The sequence below is a fragment of the Palaemon carinicauda genome, chromosome 6 (genome assembly GCF_036898095.1).
Source record: "Palaemon carinicauda isolate YSFRI2023 chromosome 6, ASM3689809v2, whole genome shotgun sequence".
Classification (NCBI taxonomy): Eukaryota; Metazoa; Arthropoda; class Malacostraca; order Decapoda; family Palaemonidae; genus Palaemon; species Palaemon carinicauda.
This window is the reverse complement of record NC_090730.1, coordinates 1,385,220-1,394,448: the sequence shown is the minus strand read 5'-3', so window position 1 is coordinate 1,394,448 and position 9,229 is coordinate 1,385,220. Positions and strand designations below refer to the sequence as shown.

Below are 9,229 nucleotides of genomic sequence, written 5' to 3'. Positions count from 1 at the left end.
TTGTTTCCTTTCCTCACTGAGCTATTTTCCCTGTTGGAGCGCCTGGGCATATAGCATCTTGTTTTTCCAACTAGGGTTGTAGCGTATAGCGAGTTATAATTATAATTTACCGAAAACACTTCATCCCATTTCAGAGTATTTTGTTCTTCGATTTCGTTTTTTGTCCAGAATGGGGGCTCGAACGCTAGGGCTGTTGCGACAGGAGGACTAAAATAAAATTCTCACCGGCCGACCGTGACAGGATTCGAACCTGCAATCTTCGGAATAGAATAAAATTCTCACCGGCCGACCGTGACAGGATTCGAACCTGCAATCTTCGGAATAGAATAAAATTCTCACCGGCCGACCGTGACAGGATTCGAACCTGCAATCTTCGGAATAGAATAAAATTCTCACCGGCCGACCGTGACAGGATTCGAACCTGCAATCTTCGGAATAGAATAAAATTCTCACCGGCCGACCGTGACAGGATTCGAACCTGCAATCTTCGGAATAGAATAAAATTCTCACCGGCCGACCGTGACAGGATTCGAACCTGCAATCTTCGGATCCGAAGTCCGACGCCTTATCCGTTAGGCCACACGGCCACGTTACTTCCTGCTAGGATTTTACCAACGGTGATAATTTACAACACGTTTGGGTTTGCTCTCTCTCTCTCTCTCTCTCTCTCTCTCTCTCTCTGTGAAGTGTTTTCAGAAATTGCTGTAACATGATGGCCTTTTATTTCGTTTACCTTTTACTTGCATATTTCATTGCTCAAATAAAAGTAACAATTTCTAGCTCTTAATCATTCACAACCCGTTTGCTCTCTCTCTCTCTCTCTCTCTCTCTCTCTCTCTCTCTCTCTCAAGTAAATTCCCGTAACACATGATAGTTTTACATTCTGTCTACCTTATATTCGATTTTTTTTTTTACAAAACGTAACAATTTATCGCTCTTAAGGTAACAATAGCTTGCTAAACCTTACTGGCAAGATATCATATAAGAAAAATTACCAAATTTTATTCATAAAAAGGTGAAACAAGTCTGTCACTCTCATGCAAAAGCTATAATATTCTGCTTTCGGGTTTTCCATAGAAATAAATGTCGGCCTGAGAACTTGTAAAATCATATAACTTTTGTTGGTATTTCATGAAATATAGTAGGAGATAAGGAAACTCAAATATGCATATTTGCATCGTAGTAGTAATTAATCGTTAATAGATAATAAATTATCGATAAAAATTAATTTTTTGATTTATTTCCTCTTAAAACCATTTTACCTGAAGAGTAATAATAAAGGATTTCATTCATAAAAAGCATGTCAATGAGCTACAACTGATTTGTCCAGCATAGTTCCTCCAAAGTAGAGAGAGAGAGAGAGAGAGAGAGAGAGAGAGAGAGAGAGAGAGAGAATATATAGCTTTTGTTCAACGTTTGTTTTAAATATCTGTTAACTTTATTACGCCTGCCATTCTTTTTAGTTCATCATTAACTCCTAGATGTTCCCATCCAGTGTGTTCATTCAATTTCAACTTAAGTGTTACTTGAAAGTGAAAATCTATATCAGCATATTCAATTATTAAATTTTCCTTTGGGCACATCTCCAGAGGCCTTTTGCTATTTTCTATCTCCAGGGCACGGGTAACATATAAGCATAAACATTTTTACCTCCGCTAATGAAGTTGGAAGGAGGTTATGTTTCTGCACGATGTTTGTGCGTTTGTAATTTGTGTGTGCTTCTTTGTGAACAGCTTCCTGTCCACAATTTTAATCATAGAGTAATGAAACATGCAGGGATTAACTGTTATGTATAAAGCTGGAAATGATTGAATTTTGGAAGGTCAAGATCAAAGGTCAAGGTCACGGACAAGCAAAATGTCCAATTCACGTAAGAAGCCAGAAGTTTGGACACCGTTGTCATAGATTTCAAACTTGGCTCATATTTAAACGTATGAAAATCCACGCCAATTAATACATGTAAAGGTCAAAGGCCACGGTCAAGCAAAAGGTCGAGAAATAAGCTGCCGCGGCGGAGGTTTGCACTCTGAGTGCTCCTCTAGTTACGAATGCAGATTTTTTTTTTTTTGTTCTCTTAATATAGAAATCGTACTCGGAAATCATCTTGTTTAACTATTCTCAACTCATACCGAATAACATGTTTGAATGATGTATCTAAAAAAATATTCTTAATCTTATGAGAGCATAACCTTAAATATTATTAATACTATTATTATTATTATTATTATTATTATTATTATTATTATTATTATTATTACTATCCAATCTACAACCCTAGTTAGAAAGGCAAGATGCTATAATCCCAAGGGCTCCAACAAGGAAAAATAGGCCAGTGAGGGAATGGAAATAAGGAAATAACTAAATTAATGGAGCAATTCTTACCCTAAACTTTTGTTAAGCCCAAGGGCTCCAACAAGGAAAAATAGCCCAGTGAGGAAAGGAAATAAAAAAAATAAAGAAATCAATGGAGTAATTCTTACCCTAAACTTTTGTTAAGCCCAGGGGCTCCAACAAGGGAAAATAGCCCAGTGAGGAAAGGAAATAAAAAAATAAATAAATCAATGGAGTCATTCTTACCCAAGACCTTTGTGAACATAGTAAGATCTAAGTCGTATAGAAACGCCTTTTCTTGACCACTTCAAAGATTTTTTTTTCTTTTTTTTGCACAGTGAAGTACGCCAAAGTGATTCCGCAATAACCCATGCGTAAATGCTATTTGCAAACGACTTTCAACTGCTCTACGCTGCAACTGCATTCCTCCATAACATATTTTTTCCCCCTTTATTCTTAAGTGGCCCGGGTTTTTTTTTTTTATTCATTTTTATTTTTGCCAAGTTCCAGTCTGTTGCAAACGATACAGAGCCATTGAACGTTTGCCACTTGAAGATAGAATGCTTGGGCCTTGTCGTTTAACAAACAGGCCCCTTCACTGATTAACTTTATATATATAAATATATATACATATATATGTGTGTATGTGTGTTTGTGTGTGAGTGTGTATCTACGTATCCCTGTGTGAGGTAGTGATTAATTTCTATTTGAGCACGATATTGTGTTGATTTTCATCCATATATATATATATATATATATATATATATATAAAATCATCATCAGCCGTTGCTTGTCAACTGTAAGACAAAGACATTGAGAAATGTCCTTCAAACTTTCTTAGTTCGTCAATCCATCGTCTTCTCTTCCTTCCCCTGCTTCTTTTACATTCTCAAAAGACTCATTCTGTTATTCTTAATGTCCATCTATTATCTACTGCAGGACAAAGTCCTCAGACATGTCCTTCCATTTCCCGGCTGTTTATGGTCTTTCTATGTCAATATTCTTTCAAAATATAAGGGGGCCAAAATATTAGTCTTAAACTGGACAGTTTTAAGAGTCAGTACTAGAGAGAGAGAGAGGAGAGAGAGAGAGAGAGAGAGAGAGAGAGAGAGAGAGAGAGAGGAAATAGTATGTTAACTCGCTATATTTTAATATATATATGTATACACATATATGAGAATGTAGGATAAATAAAATAAAACATTCCTGCTTACATTTGTCGTGAAAGTTGATTGAGAGAGAGAGAGAGAGAGAGAGAGAGAGAGAGAGAGAGATTCGCATATTCCTGAGGATATATAAACAAATCTTCCTGGTTACATTTGTCGTGAGAGAGAGAGAGAGAGAGAGAGAGAGAGAGTGAGAGAGAGAGAGAGAGAGAGAGAGATTCACATATTCCTGAGGATATATAAACAAATCTTCCTGGTTACATTTGTCGTGAGAGAGAGAGAGAGAGAGAGAGAGAGAGAGAGAGAGATTCACATATTCCTGAGGATATATAAACACGTATTTCACCTCTCATGAAAGGGTAACGGTTATACATTCAGCAACAATGCTTTGATTCACAAATCTCTCGAGTGTTTAGATGTTGACACAGTATCGCCCGAGTTCCAAGTCGAACACACTGTTACCGAACCGGACCACTGTTTACGTTTCTCTCGAGAATTTAACTCTTGTTTAGGATGGTTCGGGAAGAAATTCAAGGTTTTCGTTTATTTGGCGTGGTGGGCTATTTACAGATTTTTTTTTTTTTTCGGTTTGCAAGTGATTTATGTGATTGTTTCTTCAGTTTTGCACTTTGGTTCATTTAGGGTTTAAAGAAAATTTTTTTCCTGTAAGAACACTCATATTATTATTATTATCATTATTATTATTATCATTATTATATTTAGGGTTTAAAGACAATTTTTTCCCTGTAAGAACACTCATATTATTATCATTATTATTATTATTATTATTATTATCATTACCTGACCTACAACCTTAGTTAGAAAAGAACGATACTATAAGCCCAAGGGTTCCAAAAGGGTAAAAGCAGTCCAGGTCAGTGAGGAAAAGAAACAAATAATTAAATAAACTACAATAGAAGTAATAACAATTAGAATAAAATATTTCAAGGATAGTGCTCACATTAAAATATATCTTTCATATATCAACTATAAAAACTTCTAAACCATAGAGGAAGAGAAATAAGATAAAAAAAAATGTGCCTGAGTGTACCCTCAAGCTAGAGAACTATTCCTAGACAGTGGAAGACAATGGTACAGAGGGTATGATACAACCCAAAACTAAAGAACAATGGTTACATTTTGGAGTGTCCTTCTCCAAAAAGAGCTGCTTACCATAGCTAAATATGTGGAAATTAGCCACTGAACAATTACAAGCATTAGTTATATTATTATAATGAGGGAAAAGGAAGAATAAAGCTTTGTACCTGGTTCCACGAAATTCTGAGATTGACTAACCCATTTTTATCTATCATATCATATTTATATAGGAAATGTTTATCCTAATGTTACTGTTCTGAAAATATTTTATTTTTCCTTGTTTCATTTCCTCACTGGGTTATTTTACCGTTTTGGACCCCTGCGACTATAGCGTCCTCCTTTTCCAACTAGGGTTGTAGCTTAGCAAGTAATAATAATAATAATAATAATAATAATAATAATAATAATAATAATACCTATATTTCTCGTAAGACCTTTTATGTTAATAGCTATAATAATAACTAACCTCATAATTTTTTTTTTTTTTTTTTTTTTTTTTTGCGTTCTCTATACCCTTGAAAATGTACCGTAAGGAGATTATTTTATCGAACTGTTGGACTCCAACTTAATCTAATCTATAATTACTAGGTACAATTCTTTACACAGATTAGAAAAAAAAAAAAAAAAAAAAAAAAAAAAAAAACACCTAATACATCATTGTCCTTTTGGTCATTTGTAAGAGAATATTCTGTTTGAATTTAAAGCAGCTTTTAATCTAGAAAAATAATTAATAAAATTAGCATAATTATCGCATGTGATAATTATTGGTATCGATTTAGAATGTTCTTATGTAATGTTTTCATTATAAAGGTATTTACTATTTCTCAAAATGGGGTTTATTTTAACTTAAAGTTGAGTATATAACAATCAAACTTATGGTTTTATGAGATGATGATGATTATTATTATTATCATTATTATTATTATTATTATTATTATTATTATTATAATTATTATTATTATTATTATTATTATTATTATTATTATAATTATTACTATTATTATTATTATTATTATTATTATTATTATTATTATTGTTATTATTAGCCAAGCTACAACCCTAGTTGGAAAAGCAGGATGCTATAAGCACAAGGGCTCCAAGAGCGAAAAATAGCCCAGTGAGGAAAGAAAATAAGGAAATAAATAAACTATATACGAGAAGTAATGAATAAAGAACGTATAATATATTACGATCAGTAACAACGTCAAATATAAACTATGAAGATTTATGTCAGCGTTGTACAGTATATCTTGCGACGCAAAATCTTTATTATTATTATTATTATTATTATTATGATGACGATGAATGCAAGAGTTGATGGGAGAAGTACAAGAGGAAGGCCAAGGTTTGGGTGGATGGATGGTGTGAAGAAAGCTCTGGGTGATAGGAGGATAGATGTGAGAGAGGCAAGAGAGCGTGCTAGAAATAGGAATGAATGGTGAGCGATTGTGACTCAGTTCCGGTAGGTCCTGCTGCTTCCTCCGGTGCCTTGGATGACCACGGAGGTAGCAGCAGTAGGGGAGTCAGCATTGTGAAGCTTCATCTGTGGTGGAAATGTGGGAGGTTGGGCTGTGGCACCCTAGCAGTACCAGCTGAACTCGGTTGAGTCCCTGATTAGGCTGAAGGAACATAGAGAGTAGAGGTCCCCTTTTTGTTTTGTTTCATTGTTGGTGTCGGCTACCCCCCAAAATTGGGGGAAGTTCCTTGGTATATGGATGGATGGATTATCATTATTATTATTATTATTATTATTATTATTATTATTATTATTATTTTCATTATTATTATTATTATTATTATTATTATTATTAATAATCTTATCATTATTATTATTACTAGCCAAGCTACAACCCTAGTTGGAAAAGCAAGATGCTATAAGCCCAAGGGCTCCAATAGAGAAAAATAGCCCAGTGAGGAAAGGAAATATGGAAATAAATAAATGATGAGAACAAATTAACAATAAATCCTTCTACAAACAGTAACAACGTCAAAACAGATATGTTCTATATAAACTATTAACAACGTCAAAAACATTTATGACATATAAATTATAAAAAGACTCATGACAGCCTGGTCAACATAAAAACATTTGCTCCCACTTTGAACTTCCCAAAATTGTTACTTGTTACAATTTCCATCGCAGAGTAATGAAACTTGCAGGGATTAACTGTTATGTAAAAAAACTGGAAATGATTAAATTTCGGAAGGTCGATGTCAAAGGTCAAGGTCATGGTCAAGGAAAATGTCTTATTCACGTAATCAGCCGTAAGTTTGGACATCGTTGTCAACAGAGACTTCAAACTTGGTTCATATTTGCGAATAAAAATCCACGCCTATTCAAAAATACTAAGGTCAAAGGTCAAGGTCAAGGTCGAGCAATAGGTCGAAAAAAAACAAGCTGCCACGGCGGAGGTCTGCGCTCTACTGAATGATATAGGGGACTAAAGGATTTATAGAATTTTTTTCTCTACCAAATCTATCATAAATGCATCGGGGACAATAGGAGTTATAGATATGAAACCAATTTCATTAACAAAAATCTTTGACAGACAAAAATATGTAATTTTAATATATATCTAAGAGTAAAATGCTTGTGTGCGTACCTGAAATCATATGAAGTATAAAATATGATATTTATAAATGTGTAAATGTAATTTTAATCGTCTGATAATCAATGTATAACGAAGAGCAAAAGTAAAAATATTCAGTGCATTATAGACAGTTATACATAAGTTATACACCTACATGCACATAGATTATATATAAATAAATATATATATATATATATATATATATATATTATACATACATATACACACACACACACACATATATATATATATATATACACACACGTGTGCATGTGTGTGTTTGTATACAAAAAAATAGCACATGTATATAAATATCCATATGCGTATATATCAACATACATAAATGCGTTAGCATATCCGTATGCGTATGTATAGCAGAACAAATCCAGCCTCTTGGATAACGCAAAAGAAGAAGAAGAAGAAGAAGAAGAAGAAGAAGAAGAAGAAGAAGAAGAAAATTTTACAAGAGGAGAAAACAAACGTCAAAGAGAAAAAGAAAAAAGAAAAAAAAAGATTCTCGTACCTCATTACCGGCATAAAACCACAAATGGAAGAACCTAATAGCCCATTGCTAGCCCCGGAGAACTTAAAATATTATGCCCTTTGTTTCTACATTTATAATTTACCGATTCAACAATACATCAGGAGGTCGGGATAGGGAGGGAGGTCCGGAGGGGATGGATAAGGAGAGGGAGGGAGAGAGAGAGAGCGGGATTGCACACACAGAGGAGAGAGAGAGAGAGAGAGAGAGAGAGAGAGAGAGAGAGAGGGGGGGGGATAAAAGGAAGCAAAAAAGAATTAAAGAGAATAATAGATAAAAAATATAACAAAAACTGAGATAGACAATTTATGATACACGCATATATATATATATATATATATATATATATAGATAGATAGATAGATAGATAGATATATTCACATATAGATAGATAGATACATATATAGATAGATATATACATAGATAGAGTACATATGTGTATACATACATACATACATACATATATATATATATATATAGAGAGAGAGAGAGAGAGAGAGAGAGAGAGAGAGAGAGATGATCTGCAAAGTCTTCATCATATAATTTTGATGCAGCGCTGAATATTTAATGCCAACACAATACTCCTCCGCTTGCAGACTTCTTATATGTTAACTACCCAACCTTGGGGTCTTATGTGGTAATGTGGAGAAACCGCTTCTGTTTTTTTTTTTGTTTTTTTTTTCCAGCACGATGAAATTATATCCAAGGGAAGAAGCAGAGAAAAAAGAATAAAAAAATAAATTTCTAATCTACATAGCCAAATAAAATGGGTAAATATCTAAAACGCAGCCGAATTCAGTTTTATAAACGTTTTTATTACGATATAATGAATTTACGAGAAAGGCTAATAGCAAAGGCACATATTCAGGGTCCAATTCAGTTTTTATAAACGTTTTTATTACAATATAATGAATTTACCAAAAAGGCTAATAGCAAAGGCACATATTCAGAGTCCAATTCAGTTTGATAAACGTTTTTATTACGATATAATGAATTTACCAGAAAGGCTAATAGCAGAGGGACATATTCAGAGTCCAATTCAGTTTGATAAACGTTTTTATTACGATATAATGAATTTACCAGAAAGGCTAATAGCAGAGGGACATATTCAGAGTCAAATTCAGTTTGATGAACGTTTTTATTACGATATAATGAATTTACGAGAAAGGCTAATAGCAGAGGGACATATTCAGAGTCGAATTCAGTTTGATGAACGTTTTTATTACGATATAATGAATTTACGAGAAAGGCTAATAGCAGAGGGACATATTCAGAGTCGAATTCAGTTTGATGAACGTTTTTATTACGATATAATGAATTTCCGAGAAAGGCTAATAGCAAAGGGACATATTCAGAGTCGAATTCAGTTTGATGAACGTTTTTATTACGATATAATGAATTTCCGAGAAAGGCTAATAGCAGAGGGACATATTCAGAGTCGAATTCAGTTTGATGAACGTTTTTATTACGATATAATGAATTTACGAGAAAGGCTAATAGCA

At 33.6% G+C, this 9,229-nt stretch overlaps 1 non-coding gene across 1 annotated transcript; it reads right to left on the bottom strand.

Moving 5' to 3' along the window:
• Window positions 1-514: 514 nt before the first annotated feature.
• TRNAR-UCG (transfer RNA arginine (anticodon UCG)) lies at window positions 515-587 on the bottom strand. The gene has a single exon. It is a non-coding gene; the product is annotated as a tRNA-Arg (tRNA).
• Between the last annotated feature and the right edge of the window lie 8,642 nt (window positions 588-9,229).